Below are 17,607 nucleotides of genomic sequence, written 5' to 3'. Positions count from 1 at the left end.
CATTCATTATGTGAGTTCCAGGAACACACTGGTCTTGACTTTGTAGATGATTTTATGTTTGGATGCGTTAATAAATGAACACTGAATCGCTCTGCTCAGCAGTGTTTTCCTGAGTACCAAAAAACCCTTCTTTCTGGAGACAGTGTCGGTGGCGTAGTCTTGAGAAATTGAGATTTTGGTGTCTTGCTAGGGGAGTGATTTCATTTTCCGTATTTGCCTTAGGATGAGCGCTGAATGTTGGTAGGGTAAAGGTCTAAAGATTATGACACATGGTGATGTGGCATTCTTTGTCCTAAAGGTAGGTTGTACTATCTTCTTATTTGGAATTAATGTATGTCATTTGGAATGGGTTTATTTCATCAGCCATCCCTGTTCTGGGATGAAATGCCATGTTTAAAATGGGAACTGAGAGCAGTGGAAAGGTGATGACTCGGGTGGTTCAGAGAGAAGTTCTTACATAAAATAAACCCTGAAGATATTCAATAATTTGACATTAGGTTTAATTCAAGAGATCAAACTCACTATTCTACACTAGCAACAAGGTGAAAATAAGGATGTTATTGTGGATATTGTTGATGCATAAGGCCATCCTAACAAAGCGGTGATGAGATACGCAAGAGCGATATGGGGACAGCTTGAATAGCGACGTAAATTTTTACTTAAGACTCACATTGGGGAAATTATCGGCAAGTGCACACCTCGCACTGCTTCTTGTGGAGTAAAGGACATTATTTGTGCTGCTACTCAGAAGGGTGAGGAGTGTTGTCACATCTTCCCTGTGCCCTCTTACCTTGTGTTTTTTCTCATCCTGTGCTTCAGCGCTCCTCATCCTGCACTACTGCTCATGAGGAGTCTACATGTGAGACGCTACAGTGCTCCTCATCCTGCAGTACTGCTTATGTTGAATGCTTGAAAGAAAAGCCCAACTTTTGTCAAAAAGTGATGCAGTGCATGCACTGTAGTTTGGTCATGTTAACTTGTTGGGAAGATTTTTATTGGAAACTCAATGTGACGATGCTTTCAAAAGGGAGTTGCAATTAAAGTTGGATGGTGTAAAGGAGACTTTGCTGCAGGGATGTGGAATACCTATTTTCATGTTTATTTTGTCCTTGGAATGAGTAGGCCAAGCTCTCTGCAGCACAGGCCCTCTGGCTGGCAGTTTAAAGAGAGGGAAACTGTCTGAGGTTGAGGTAGTATGTGTCCATATATCAATGCTGTTTGAGCTTGTATTTATGATTCATTAATGAAAAGCCTTCATTAATAGGGTGAGCGCTGTAAATAAATGTTTTAAGGTCACACTACACTACTGACAGTGGTGCCAGTAAAAAACAATTTTTTTTTTAAAAAGCGTAAATACATTTGAAAAGTTTAACAATATGAGGCTAAGTATAATGCTCCCAGAATGCTCTCTGATTAAATGCAAAATTGCAAATGTTTGCAGAAGCTTGTAAGCAAGAGTGATGATTATTTGCCTTCAAAATACATTGTTCAGAAAAAAAATGCAAGTGGAAAAAAACATTTCGCTACTATAACATTTTAGGTGCTGATTCTTTGAAGAGTCATTTAGTAAAATATGTTTATGTATGCTAGTATTTCCCAAAAATATTTCTAATGGAAAATGAGTGCAACCATTTTTAATAAGATTATGGGAAGCATGAAAGTAAATAAGCACTGGCAAGGCCAACCAATCTGAAATTTTTTGTGAGTCTTTTGGTTGGGTCAATGCGTGTCTTGTTATGACATGGCTTATATTAACACTTTATTGTTAGGGGAGCTGCCAGGCCCTCACCATTGTAACAAACACTGGCAAAAAGAAAAAAAAGTTTTGGGTCTCAAAAAGCACACATTGACACCAGTGGCATAACAAAGGTCCTGCAGGCCCCCTCCAGGGCCCCCCCTCATTAGAGGGGGTGCCTCCAGTTTTGTTACACCACTGATTGCCAGAGTAGTTCCTGGAACTGAACAAAACTACTGTGTGTGCTAATATGCTCCTTGTGGAAGAGCAGAATGCAATCACTCACAGTAAAGCCAGCCGACAGATAGAGAGAGAAACAGAAGTTTAATAAAAACAAAATTACTTTGTTTACGCCAGACCTAATTATGGACCCAATTCTTAAAGAAAGTCACAAAAGTGCACCCATGGTATGTCTTTGAAATACTTGCTTTCAAGAATTCACAAGAACTTACAGATGTAGACCAGGAAATCGTACCTCTAGAAAATATTTGTGAACTGTATTTTAGCACGAGCAAATATGCATGTGTAGATTTGCTCATGTGAAAATCTATTGCGCATTTGCAAGTTCACTTTCCCTCCAACCCTGAAAGAACTTTTACTTCTGTTGTTTTCAGGAGTACACTTCCAACCTTTCTCATTATCAGAAAATATTAGAGAAGAGCTGGTGAAAATCCTTAAAACGTGAAAGTTTGTAGGTTTGCAGACACAAAGGCATTCCAGCCCGGGAACTGTTGCTTACCGCTTTCTCCAGCCCCAGAATGTAAATCCGTGGAAAGGTGGCAAAATAAGGAAATTGCTCTAGTATGGATATTGCAAGTGTTCAAGCCCTACTCTAGTATTAGCCCTGGCATAATTAGAGAGGCTATCATCAGAGCTCTTACATAACGAGATTGCTGCCATAATTTGTCGCTGCACTACATGGCACTGAAAGGACAAGTAGATATTTTACAGGACAGGTAGATTTAGGAAGCAACCTTTCCCATGGAAGAGTGGATATTTTATTAACTCCACACCCCTGCTTCGGTGATAGGCACACCTTAGGTGCCTAGGCAGAGAAGGGTAAAAGCAGTGACTGCATTGACAGGCACACCTTATTTGCCTAATTGCAAATAGGTAGATTAATAATTGTGGTGACAGGCACATTACAGATTGGAGCAAGCACTTCAGTGATTGGCACACCTAAACTAGCCAATTACCAGGGATGGACAGAGGTACTCAGTGACTGGCACACCTCCATGCTTGTTACCGTGTGGGCAAGAGTTTGGGTCTGCCTGAGGAGCACATGGTGATAGGCACACCTGCATATGAGGAATATATATAAACAGTTTGGAGTGAAGAGCTGTAGTATTAGGCAGGTTTAGGAGTGTTGCATAGAAAGGACGAAACCCTTTAACTAGTATTAGGTGGAGTAAATGGACAAAAAAGTATTTGAGAGGTATGCAAGAGTATGTGGAACCTTGCTGAGCTTGGAGCATAAAACAGCTTTGTTGTTGCATTTTTTGGGATCAGAGGGACAAGAGATGTTTGATCATCTCCCTGATGTTCCTGAAAATGAGGCTGTGAGTTTGAACAAATATGATTTATGTATTAAGAAGTTTGATATTTATTGTTTATCAAAGGTCAGTACCGATTTAGAGAGGTAACATTTTGGTCACAGAGTGCAAAGGGATGGAGCATCTGTGGAAGATTATGCCACAGATTTAAGGAATCTAGCCTCCCCATGTACATTTTCAGCAACACCAGAAGAAAGAATAAGGGATTCAGTTTCTGCTGGGTTCTAACATAGACAAACTGTGATGAACTATGGTTAAGAGATGATCCTACTTTGGAAGAAGTGCTGGTAATTGCTATGAGAACTGAACATTCCATGAAATGTGTGGATGGATGTGATTAGAAAGGATTCGGGATGGAAGGAAAATGTGATAAAAGGAAGAGGTAAGGCACTGAATAGAAAGCCAACTGTTGGAAAGTATGATGGGTAAGAAAAGAAATTGGCAGTAAAAAAGAAATGCCTCAGATGTAGATGTAGAAATCATTTAGCCTTTCATGATGAATGCCAAGAGATAAAGGAGACAGGTGGAAATTGTGGGGAAAATATAATTTTCAGTGAGTACAAAGGAAAAAGGGTGGAGGGTAATGTTAAAGAAATGGATGTTGAAAAAGAAGAAAGTGATGACAAGTCTGAAGTGAATGAAGGAAAAAGGAAGTGTCCTGTTGATATAATTCAAGAATAGAGAAAGGGCACTAGTGTGTTATTTGATTTAGGAGCAAAAATGACTGTGATCTTGAAAAACATTATTTTGAGACATTACAAAGAAATGTGAAACTGCAGAGACCTGGTATCAAGTTGTATGCATACAAACAGGAACCAATAAAATTGGAAGTCTTCTTTCAGAAAATGATTGAACATGAAGGAAGGTATGTGTCAGGAAAAGTTTCTGTGTCATCTTGTGGTGACAGCATACTAAGTTGGTTCCATCAGAAAGATCGAGGCGTCATGCTTGATCCTAATGGTGACCCTCCAATAGTGCTGAATGAGTTGAGTTTGGAGGAACAGCTGGTAGACAATGAACTAACTAGGGAGAAATTCAAGCAGGATATGATGAAAGAGTTTCCTACTTTGTTTAGAAATGAACTGGGATGTCTGGGAGGGTATGTGCAATAGAACCAGGATGAGGAACGAGATACAACCAGTACAGGGAAAAGTAAGGAATGTACAGGTATCAGTCAGAGATGATATGGAAAAGAAACTGGCCAAGTTGGTAAGTGATTGTGTGATTGAAGAAGTAAAGGGAACTGAGTAGTTGGCTACCATAGTGTCAGCAAGGAAGAGTAATGGTGAGTTGACACACTGCATAGATTTGACGGATCTGAATAAACATGTGATAGGTGATACATATCCAATTCAAAAGATAGCCAATATGTTGACACTGTTAGGTGGGGCTAAGGTAGATTGATTTTTAATCATTTTATCAAGTTGAGCTAGATGATTTGTCAAAGGATCTGACAGCATTTGCAGCACCATTTTGTACATAGAGGTTGTTAAAAATTGGGTCTTTGGTTGACAGTCAGGTTACCCCCTGTTCAAGCAAGGACCCTCACTCTAGTCAGGGTAAAAGAGAATCACCATCAGCTAATCCCGGCTTACCCCCTTGGTAGCTTGGCAGAGCAGTAAGCTTAACTTCAGAGTGCTAGGTGTAAAGTATTTGTACCAACACACACAGTAACTTAATGAAAACACTACAAAATGACACAACACCAGTTTAGAAAAATAACAAATAATTATCTAAACAAAACAAGACCAAAATGACAAAAATCCGACATACACAAGTCAAGTTATGAATTTTTAAAGATTAGAAACAAAAATGCTTTGATGAGGTCTTAACACGGCATCATGATGGAGTCGTTCCCAACAAGCTGACACCAGCGGCGCCAGACACAGAGTCGCCTAGACCCCCAAGTACAGTACCTTTGGTGAAGAGGGAAAACAAGTTGATGCGTGAAGTCGGGGATCGCGGCGTCGATGCGAAACGTTGAATCCACGCATTTCGAGCGGCGTCGGTCACGACGTGGTGCGGCGACTTCCACAGAGTCGTGCACTTCAGCGGGGCTGCAGCGGCATCGGGCCTGCGAAGAGCGTCGCGTTCCAGCGAAGGTCACGACATCGGGTTCAGGCGGCGTTTCCGGATTCAGCAGCGACATCGGTCCGAAGTCGATTTCCTTGGATTTCCACCAGCTTTCCTTTCAAGGGCCCAGGGACTCGATGGGGCACCACTTGTCAGAGCAGGAGTCTCTCCAGAGGCTCCAGGTGCTGGCAGAGAGAATTCTTTGCTGTCCCTGAGACTTCAAACAACAGGAGGCACGCTCTAAATCAAGCCCTTGGAGATGTCTTCACAAGATGGAAGGCACACAAAGTCCAGTCTTTGCCCTCTTACTCTTGCAGAAGCAGCAATGACAGAATAGCTCCACAAAGCACAGTCACAGGCAGGGCAGCACTTCTCCCCAGCTCTTCAGCTCTTCTCCAGGCAGAAGTTCCTCTTGTTTCCAGAAGTTTTCTAAAGTCTGTGGTTTTGGGTGCCCTTCTTATACCCAGTTTCTCCGTTGAAGTAAACCTACTTCAAAGTAAAGTCTCTTTGGAATGTGAAATCCTGCCTTGCCCTGGCCAGGCCCCAGACACTCACCAGGGGGTTGGAGACTGCATTGTGTGAGGGCAGGCACAGCCCTTTCAGGTGCGAGTGACCACTCCTTCCCTCCCTCCTAGCACAGATGGCTCATCAGGATATGCAGGCTACACCCCAGCTCCCTTTGTGTCACTGTCTAGTGTGAGGTGCAACAAGCCCAACTGTCAAACTGGCGCAGACAGGGAATCCACAAACAGGCAGAGTCACAGAAATAGTATAAGCAAGAAAATGCTCACTTTCTAAAAGTGGCATTTTCAAACGCACAATCTTAAAATCAACTTTACTAAAAGATGTATTTTTAAATTATGAGCTCAGAGACCCCAAACTCCACATGTTCTTCCGCTCCCAAAGGGAATCTACACTTTAATCAGATTTAAAGGTAGCCCCCATGTTAACCTATGAGAGGGACAGGCCTTGCAACAGTGAAAAACAAATTTAGCAATATTTCACTGTCAGGACATATAAAACACATTACTATATGTCCTACCTTAACCATACACTGCACCCTGCCCTGGGGGCTACCTAGGGCCTGCCTTAGTGGTGTCTGACATGTAAGAAAGGGAAGGTTTAGTCCTGGCAAGTGGGTACACTTGCCATGTCGAATTTACAGTTAAAACTGCAGACACAGACACTGCAATGGCAGGTCTGAGTCATGGTTACAGAGCTACATATGTGGGTGGCACAACCAGTGCTGCAGGCCCACTAGTAGCATTTGATTTACAGGCCCGGGCACCGCTAGTGCACTTTACTAGGGACTTACTAGTAAATCATATATGCCAATCATGGATAAACTAATCACATACACATTTTGTAAAGGAGTACTTGCACTTTAGCCCTGGTTATCAGTGGTAAAGTGCCCAGAGTAACAAAAACAGAAAGATCAGAGTCCAGCACACAGCAACAAACTGGGGAACAGAGGCAAAAAGTTAAGGGAGACCGCACCAAGGATGAAAAGTCTAACAGAGGTATTAAAGGATGCCATTTGGACTAGTTTCTGGCATCCGTTTTCCAGAGAGCAATGGAAAAAGTTCTGAAAATGTCAACGGAATCACGATTTATCAAGATGGTGAGCAGGTGTTTGGACTGAGCCATTACATGGTCCTCCGTCATGCTTATTCAGCTTTCAGTATTCATCACTCTTAGATTCAGTTCTTTAAGGTCTTTCCTAATTGTGGACACTCTCACTTGTAAAATGTCAACGCCAGTCTCTGTGCTCTGTGTAATGTAGTGGACATCATTCAGTTTTTTAAGGATTGCTTCCAGAGTGGAATGGTTCCCCTGTTTATCTTTAAGATTCCAGATTTGTGGGGTCTTGTTTTGATCTTTTCAGGCCACCTGACCCTCCTTCTCCTCGTAGATTTTATGGTGTTTGTGTTCCACCATACTTAACCAATATCGGATGTCTATTGAAGTCAAGTTTGCAATACGTAGCGGAGACCTGTGTAGGTTATCGCAATGGGAGAATGCCAGTGATGAAAACTACTGGACCACCAAAGCTTAGATAGTCATTCCAAATAAGTTACCACTGACCCCAAGCCAATTACCACATAGTACACCCTGCAGTTAGTAGAACAGGGGAGCTGTGAGCAAACAGCACTCAGTAATAAGAAAAGGTACCTAGAAAAGGGTGAGCGTGCTGGCTGTACTGAACCATTGAAACACTTGAAAGGCAGTATTGGCTAGCTATGAGTGCACCAGTACTCCAATGTGCTTGTCTCAATGTATACAGCAGGGTCGGGCAACTACTGAACGGTCACATCTAGTCAGGCAGTTCACAGGAACTCCACAGGTACTCCCCAGGTACTCAACAGGTACACCCCAGAGGCCTCAGGCACTTGGTCGCTCAGTAATGGAAAGATGGTACCTGGAGTCAGGCGAGTCAGGTACAGGGGTCAGCAGGTTCAGTTTTTAAAGGCGAGGATCATCCTACGAGGTGAAGGAATCCCTCTCATTTTCCGATCACCGGGCACCACCATCTTGTTTCTGTGCGGTTCACTGTGGCTCATCCCATGTCACAGAGGAGAAGGCTTTAGGGCTTTTAAGCTTTCAGGGTCCCTTGGGTCCGTACTCCACAAGTTCAACTTTGCCCAAGGGCTGCATTGGGATCCACTATTGATGGGCAGATAATTATCACACCCATCTTAAATTCTGCTCACAGGGCGTGGTGATATTGACTCTTCTCACATTGCGTAGTTTTTAGGACTCCCTGGGCCTGATGGTGTCACAGGTCTGGTGCTCCAGGGTGTCAGAGCAGAGGTCCATAGATACCCAAGCTGGAGATGTTCCACGGGATTGACAGGCTATTAGTGTGCCCATCTCACGTTCCGTTCATAGGGTGCTGCCATCTTGTTTATCTGTGTCTTCTCGCATCACTGGGGAGAAGAGTTTTTAGGGCTGCTAGAACAGTTGATTGAGGGCTCGACAGACCCTAGAAGAATGTGTCCACCTTGCACAGACACTGGCCACGTCCACGCTACACATTGTAACCTGCAGTGGTGCATGGTAGGTAAGTGTTTGAAGGGCAGCGGAGCAGGCTGCAGCCATGAGGATGCTGCTATGAATAATTATGGCATAAGCCTTCTGATTGTCACGACACATCTCATGTCATTATATGTTATATAGTTAAAAAAGCTGAAGATTGCCAAAATCACAAGAGCAGCAGTTTTTGTGTGCACTGAATGTGGTCATCAACATTTGTTTTACATAATTATTACAGCCATCTGCATATCTGTTGTACATTTAAGTGGATACTTCGATATATTGCCCACAATTATCTTGTTGAATAAATGTTTTTTTAGCTTAAAAATATGTTGGGCTGAAAATATCTCATTGCATGCTTCTGAGGCCAATGCAATGTTCAATGCATTTCTATTAAATGGGCATCTTTAGGCTGTAGAGATTCAGGATTGTTATTTCAGAGTCGATACACAGGGCCAGATTTACATACAGCGCAGCAGCCAAAGTTGTTGTGTCGTGTTGCGTGACAGGGAGATAGCAGGAGTGTGCCATATCTACAGAGATATGGCACTCTCCTTCCCTCACCACAGCACCGGCGTACGTCAAGCTGCAGAGAGCCGTACATACAACTTTGCACCTTGGTGCAGGACTGTTTGCGTGAGTCTAGCAAAGGTTTTGTACTGGAAGGGTGTCCTTCCAGTACAAAATACTATGCCTAGACAAGCTGTAAAACGTTTCCCACTTTGTATGTATGCTGTACAGTGCAGCACACACACAAACTCAGAGAACTAAAACTGTTTCTCTTTTTAAGCCTTGCTTTCAAGTGGGGTAGTTTTTTGGTGCAAAAATCGGTCTACTATGATACGGTTTTGCATTAAAAAAACCTGGGTGGTTGCACAGGAAGGCCAGTGTTCCGCTCATGAGACACCCCCTTGACACAGAGTAATGCTGAGCAACGCTTTGCTCTGGTTTGCATCACTTTTACTATCAAACCAAGGCAAATTCCAATTTGCATTGGTTTCTAAATCCCAGAATGGATTTTGCTTCGAGTTTGCATTAAAAAAGTAGCGCGAACACAACACAAAACCTTCGTAAATCGGGAACACAATCTGCATGTTCTTGGTTACTGGAGGGGACGCAGGATCCCTTGGCAGGGGTGATTCATTATTTCAAGTCAGGTCTCCACAGGCAGGGGGCATCGTCTTCCTCACAGGAAGGTTTGTCATGTCAAGGTTTCCTTAGGATGCAGAAACATCTATGCAGCACTTGCCACTATTATCACCACATGCAATGTTCTTAACTCTATTTCTTCCTAACACTGCTTTGAATGTGCTGGAGGGAGCATTGGGTGAGCCATTGCTTTTTAGAGTAGCCTGAAATCCCATACCTTTCAATTAATTATTTAGTGGCGGATCTCCTGGGTTGTTACAGGATGGCACATGGGGACTGACACCACAGACAACAAAGAGTTTCCCTACATACCTAACATGCAGTTAAACTCCCAAATCCTTGCCATATTACCGGCCTGGATGTTGGTGGATGTTTTTGCATTATTTATACATCAACTTTTTTATGTTTTGTGCAGGAGCAGCTCGTCCTCATATGCAAATGAGTGGTGCTCTCTCACAGATGAGGAGCTGCACACTGAAAGGATACAACCGCTCCTCAAAAGTATTATACATGAAAACACATTAATTTGAACATGATTGCATTCTAATGCATTCTGCCAGTGTACGTAGTAGCCCAGAGATCTCTAGCTCATCAGAAGAGGAGGAGGGAGTAGGTGGGGCTGAAGCACCATCTTCAGATTGCCGTGTCTATGGCAACGTTGAGATGGATGCTTGGATGGCACATGTAATTCACTTAAATCCCTGTCACACAGCCACAATATATTGGATTTAATAAATGTATTGCTCATGTCTTATTCAGCCCAGTACTTTTGTTAACATATGTGGTGTCAGAGAGCATATCAAAGCATAGTTGCATCCACCTGTAAGTCAGGCATAATATCAGGGGCAGAATCCTCACACCCATCCCAACTTCTGATAGGGTTGGAGTTACAGCCCTATTCGAACTTAGAGAGGACTAGTGACTAGGGACTTATTCTCCCTGGTCCCACCTCTGCTGTTTTATCTGGTGTCCTATTTGCAGGCTGTAGAGTCAAGATCCTGTCTTTACTTTGCCATGGAGAACAAATGGAGGCCTTTTTCCGGTATTGGTGGGTGTGTGTGTTTGTGCATTGTGTGAAAATACTGTGTGTTAGTGTGTATCCTGTGATATGTGGTAAGAATTACAGTGATGTACAAGCACTACGTAGGCCCAACACAACAGAGGAGCAGCAATCCCCCCCACCCACCCACAAATGCCATTGGAAGTGCTACTGAGATTAATTCCAATGAAGTATGCATATTTATTATTTTTTTCAAAGAAAGGAGCGAGGTTAAAAGCTGAAATTAAGGACACTAAAAAGTAATGACTGCTCTGTGTTGATGGGGACTATTAAGGCCTGGAAGCGAGGAAAGAAACTTCCTTCCAGTGTGTATTTCATGGGTGGAGGAGGTGAGGGAGCTTGTGACAGGTTCAGCTGCTGGCCTGCTTCAGGTGAAGTGTGCATGTCAGGTTGGACAGGTACCTTGCTCTGCCCATCCTGACATGAGCACTTGAACCTTCACTTACTTGTGTAATGCGTGAGCCCAGGCGATTACAGGCATAGCCTCCAAGTCTCCTAAAGAGTGGGGCAGCACCTGACCGAACCAATCCTCACGCTGCTCTCTCATGCTGTTTGACAGCAAGAGAACAGCATCTATACTGGCTCGGGAGTTGCATGGGTGGGACTGTAGGCTGGGCTGAACTGGCTGCACTCGCAAATTCCATGCACGCCTGGTCTGGTGGAGGCAAAGTCACAAGTGTCCGGACAGTTAGTCAGAGTCAGTCTCGTGTCATGTATGCGTGTTGCGGTGAAACGTCTTTGAAATCTTCGAGGCAGTTGCCTGATGAGTACTACTCACTCGCTGTGAAGCAAGTTTTGCCCAGCTTGTGTGTGTGTGCCAGCTGCCACGACTACAGAAAGAAGTCTGAGAGATGCCCCGAGTAATGTGCTACGTTTTGCCATCTGCACATTTACAGGTGGTGGCGCTTTTGAGCACTATGATGCTCCAAGTATTGCCAGCTGAGCTGGAGGTAAGAAAGGGGCCCTATATACTAAATATATGTATTTATATTATGAAGACATGTAGACTGTTGGTTTTATTAATTTCATTTTCACATTTTAAGTGTACTAAATTGTACTCTATTCTGTGCTATGGCCTTCTGGTTGAAACAGATAGAAATGCCTCATGATTCATGACTACTAAGCCAAGACTAGAACCGTGCAGTCAAAGGATTTTTATTTTAACTTAGAAAGCGATGGTGCTGCTGTGGAATGAGCCTGTATTTAGTCGACCGACCTTCACAATCACAAATCAAATCATGAAAACATACCTATCAAAAAGGAGCACTAGGGACCCCTCCCTTGAGGGAGCTCAGCCCACTGAGTCTGCCTCATTACATTTTCAGACCAAAATCTTACAAGCAATGGTTGCTGGTTGCTGAATTTTGGAATTAAGGCAAGGCATACCTTGGGGCCTGTGGTGGAAAGCGGATGGGGAGGGGTCGCTATTCGCTCTGTGAAGCAGCAAGTGTTGCCAGCTTGTCTGCGTGTGCCAGCTGCCACTGCAGAGATAAGTCTGAGAGGGGTGCCCATGCCACGCACTAGGTTTTGCCATCTACACATTTAGAGGAGGCACTTTGAGCACTATGATGCCCCATGTATTGCATGCTGTGCTGAAAGTAAGAGAGGGGCTGAATTAAATATATTTATATCATGGCGTGTGCACTCTTGGTTTTATTAGTTATTGAATTTTCACATATATTTGTATGTACTCTATATTGTGGCCTTTTTTGTTGCAGCCAAAATGTATTGTGATTCATGTCTGAGCTAAGGCCAGGAACGTGACATTGAAGGATTTTCATTTTAACCTAGCATAGCGATGGTGCTGGTGTTGTAGGTTGTATGAGCCTGTGGTAGTGTAAATAAGCCCTTCACAATCACAAATCATGAAAAAGTACATATCAACTATCAAAACGAGCAAAGGACCCCCTCCCTCGATGGAGTTCAGCTCACTGCCTCTTTGAATTTCCTGCCAAATATTCACAGCAAATGTTGCTGTTCACATCGTTTGCAATTAAGGTAACGCCGCAAGCAGCCAGTAGCAGGAGGGCTCTCACTCTCTGGAGAAAGGAGGATGAGCCTTCTCTTATGTGGTAGAAAGTGGAAGGTTAGTCCTTCAAATGGCTTGAAAATGAGTGTTATGAAGACCATCAGGTTTTAGTCTTTAGTATCTGCTATCAACATGTGTATATCTGCTAACGCTCAAACGTGCTCACAGACTCTAATGTCCTCAAACCTTGCCTCCCCTTAATTCACACACATACACATGCAAACAATAACACAGTTACCCACACACCCTCAAAAGTCCCCAATCTTACACACTCACCCACTAGTCACTCAGACGCAGGTCTTTCCACTCCCACATATATTGGTTTACACACTTCATCGGACTTAATTTGGGTGAAAGTGCATTTGGCAGTAAGTGAAAAGAGGTTGCTATAGATAAGATATGCATATGGACGAGATATTGAGAGAAAATGGTGCACATGTCTGACATGGAATGAGCATAACAGTAATGATTGAGACACTAACCCTTCCATGGACCTCACTAATGTTTAATTCACAGTCTCACAATTTCAGAATTGAAACATATTTTCAATATTATTTACAACACAAATCACTGTTACTCATTTATCTTAAACAACTAACTACCGTTGACAAAGCCAAAAGCCCTGTCTGGTTTAAAATGTATGCCAATTGTTGGGTTAAATCTCTGGATGCAAACACTAACAGTTGCTTTATTAACCTTCTTGTTGTCTCAAATATGCTAGAAAATGCACCATTATTTCAACATTTTCTCGAGGCGAGACCACCCCCTGAACCCCTTTTATGATGGTCTGTCTCTCTTACCACAGAGCACTCTTCTCGAACTTTTACACCCCACCACTTTCAGATTTTACTAGCTGCCACTGATTTAATCAATATTGTTTCCCTGTTTTACAAAGTGTAGGAAACTGGCCTGGTGTGTGGTGGGTACCCAAGATACTTACACCTTATGCCAGGTCCAGGTATCCCCTCTTAGTGAAGTGTAGGCAGTGTCTAGAAGCCAGGCTCTTTAGAGGTAGCTGTGGATGAGCAGCCAAGGCATATCTAGGAGACATGCACAGCTCATGCAAAACCACTGTAGTCACACAGCACTTACACACATGAAAGAAAACACTTGGGTCCTCATTACAAGTATGGTGGTCTGTGGACCGCCCTGGTGGAGGTGGTGGTTGCACCATTAAAGGCCCGGCGGTGAAGACTGCCACATTAAAGTGGGGGAAGGCAGCTGCAGAACACAGCCAGGTTTCTGTTAGAACCACCAGTGTGGACGGACCACCGCAGCCGGCGTCATGCATCTCCAGGCTGGCGGTCAGGCAGTTCCCCACTACCCTATTACGAGGATGAACACCACCAGGATTTCCAGAGCAGTCTCACCGCCACGAAAAGCATGGAGGAAATGAACAACATAAAAGGGAAGACACCTTCAGGAGCACAGGCACTTCAGCAGGCGCCATGGCACGCAAATATGCAAGTCTTCCCAATGCTCCTGCTGGCCATTGACCTCCAGGACCAGCGACGCCGACCAAGACACCAACCATATGTATAGCAGCCTAGCACACACTGGAGGGAAGGACATTAGTACACACACACAAAACACACGCACATGTAAAATCGCACATTCACCACACATACATGTTGAACAAAAGCTACAACAAGGTTGTTACCATCAACACCAACGGTGCAGTGGTGCAGATATATTATGAAAGGTAAAATTGCAATAAAACAATGTACGAAGAGGCCCAAGGGCCAGTCCCAAAGTTCTGCAGTGCACCGAGCACACAGGGCACAGTAGCACTCCCCAGCTTGACTCTTGACTGCAATGTGCTGGCCTCCACAGGGCAGGGGCATCAATGGGGCATGCAGGCACTTCAGGGATGAGCGGTGGAAGAGGTTTGGGCTTGGAGGGGGGGCTTTTGGGCTTGGAGGGGGGCTCTTTTGGCTTGCCCCTGGATGGTGCTGGTTTAGCCAGGAGGGGGGTTGGGCTTGACTTTGGAAGTGGAGGGAGTGGGCTTGGCATTGTGTTTGGGAGGGGCAATTGTGGACTTGGTGGGGGTGGAAGTATTTGGCAGGGGAGGGGCATGGCAATGACCAGGGGAGGCCTGGGAGGTGAAAGGCAGGGGTCTGGGAAGCGGTGCAGGGCGCTTGAGGGGAACAGGGACTGGGACGTTGGCGGGGAACAGGGAAAACCCAGTCAGGAAACATTTCTTAGGGGCACAAGGTAGGTCATGGGTAGGACGTTTGGGAGTGGAGGGAGAGAGTATGGTTGTGAGGTGTGTACTTGGAGGTTCCTTGGGTGCAGGTGCATGAGTGGATTGCATGTGTGTGCTGGATGACTGTTGGATGGGTGAGTGTGGGCGTTTAGGTGTACTGGGAGGGGGAGGAGATGCAGGGAGATGGAAGGGGGGATGTGTGAGTGAATGTTGGGGTGGTGTCTGCAGGTAGGGTGGATATGCTGCATGTGGGACGTTAATGGTCGTGGTGCGTGCGCATGTGGTTTATGGGGGCATGTATGGGCGTCTGGTATTGTGGTGACGATGCAAGTGAGGGCACATGTGGCAGGATCTGAGACTGATGAGGTGCTGACTGCGGGTGTGAGTGTTGTGACTGTCAAGGAGGAGGTATTGGGGAAGTCGGTGATGAGAGTAGATGTTGGCTTGTCTGCATCTGAATGTGGTTTGTGTGCATGGCAGTGGTGGCGTGTGTGGTGCTTGTATTTGTCCTTGCGTACCGTGTCTGTTGATGTGGATGCATGTGGGTCACTAAGTGTGCATTGGATGGGTGAGGGGAGAGGGATATGGGTTTGGGAACAGGTGGCTGGAGGGGGGGATGAAAGAAGAAGGGACACTGGCTGCCATCAAGGAAGAGGCCAGAGCCTGAAACGATCTCTGCAAACCAGACAGGGCACCGTGAATGCCTTCCAGGAATGCATTGGTCTGCTGCAGCTGGGATACCAGTCCCTGGATGGCATTCACAATGGTTGTCTGCCCCACAGAGATGGACCTCAGGAGGTCAATAGACTCCTCATTGAGGGCAGCAGGGCTGACTGGGGCAGGGGCAGAGGTGCCTGCGGCAAAGGAGATGCCCACCCTCCAGGGTGAGTGGGCACAGGCAACTGGGTGAGGAGCTACAATGAGGGCAGTGTTGGTAGGTGGGGTGGCGGACAAGGATGGTGCTGGTATGGTCCCAGATGGGTCCACCACCACCAGGGAGTGTCCATTGGAGGAGGAATCTGAAGATGTTGCATCGATCCTGTCTCCCCCCTGGCACTACCTTGCCCTCAGTCCCACTGATCCCCTCAGCTCTGCTGGTATCAGCCTCCTGGGTCCTGTGGGCTGCAGCATCCCCACTCGCCAGTGCCCCTTCCACTTCGCTAGATGATGCTGATGCACACAAAGACAGAGGAAGACAGGGACGGAGGATGAATGGGAGAGAGAGACAGAGAGAGAGAGACAGGGTGCAATCGGACAATGCCAGCACAACAGTCACACAGAGTAACTACATCATCTTCTGATGCCATGCCTCAAAACATCGGGCTCATAGAAGGGGGCTCAATCGTGTGGAGGATTCCAGCACGTGAGCGGAATGTAAACATAGACTTGTTCGCCTCACACAGCATCGCTGACCCAGTGTGCGTTAACAAATACCGCACCTCGTAACTTGGAGAGCTTAAGAGACATCCCAGAAACCCGTTTCAGGCATTGTTGTCTCCATTTGTCCTGATGAGGCCCAGAAAGGATGGGGCCAAAACACGTGGTGAACAAACTTTTTGGAGAGCAATGACTTTGATATTTAGGATTTTGTGTATAAAGTTATGTACATTTTAGCTGGTTTCTGAATGAGATTGTTTGTTTTCTCGTCTTTTTCCTATGACTTATACAAATAAATTTAGAAGTTAAGTTTCACTACTAATGGGTGGATTTATAACCCCGTTTAGGATGAAATAATTCCTTATTTTTTCCTACTAGTTTACCACATGTACATTTTTGGATTTCTGATTACCCAGGTCTAGTAGGGCTAGGTGGGTAGACCTGTCTCTAGTACGATTTGCCATGCTATGACATGCCATGCCCTCACCAACACATGCTACAACATGCTACTACAATGGAAAACCATGGGGGTCACCACAGCAATGCACATGTACACCACTGAAGCTGACACAGATGCAATCTTGTACATGATGAGAGACATACCCGCCACACCTGCCCAGGACCTGCCCTCTTCAAATTGCACAGTTACATCTTGGCCCACCTTGCCTCAATACACATACAGTGCCTGGCAGCAGATTGAGGACCCAACATTCACCCCTGGCGCAGTGGTTGGCATCAACAGACTACAATGGCCTGACACCACAGATGCTGTGATCCATGTGACTTGTGCTGCCTAGCACATCTTGGGAGTAGCTGACAACACCGATACCACATTGGAACTGACTGCCCCTCCATTCACTGACTGCATGGCCACACTCAATGATGCCAATCCTGCCCAGATGTCTAATACCCATAGTGGACATGAATCCACCTAGTACCCACGCTTCAGCTTCCCAAACACCGAGAGCCAATACGGCAACATATATCGTAAGTGAGAGTGTGTACTCATCCCCTGGTGGCTGCTGTGCTGCCCTCAAGCGTCCATCCACCTCAGGGTCGGCCACAGCCAAAATGCAGTCCATGAGGAGGGGTCAGGATCTGACAGGCGATTGGTGGATGAGAATGAAGCTAACAATGCCACAGTTTCTGAAACTGCTACAATAACACCTTGGGAGAGGTTTTAGCAAGATACGAAGTATCTACATGAAGAAACTAACACAAAGGGGGAACTGTCTACTAATGTTTTCTATTGCTTGCTAAGTGAGTATGTTGACACTATGGATGCAAAAGCTTGTTATGTGTGTACACAAATTCCTGTTTAGGTGCAAGAGGGGGGTTACATATCACAGTTTGCCACTAACCTATGGGATAAGTTGTAGTTTGCTACTAACG

General features: G+C 45.1%; 1 protein-coding gene across 7 annotated transcripts in view; it reads right to left on the bottom strand.

Annotated features, from left to right (window-relative positions):
• The window catches only part of LOC138246241 (sulfotransferase 2B1-like), a 610,220-nt gene that overhangs the window by 63,902 nt on the left and 528,711 nt on the right, over positions 1-17,607 (bottom strand). The gene's annotated exons all lie outside the window — the stretch shown is intronic.

This window comes from Pleurodeles waltl, chromosome 7, assembly GCF_031143425.1.
Source record: "Pleurodeles waltl isolate 20211129_DDA chromosome 7, aPleWal1.hap1.20221129, whole genome shotgun sequence".
NCBI lineage: Eukaryota > Metazoa > Chordata > Amphibia > Caudata > Salamandridae > Pleurodeles > Pleurodeles waltl.
The sequence above is the reverse complement of the archived record's forward strand: the minus strand, read 5'-3'. Positions and strand labels throughout refer to the sequence as shown.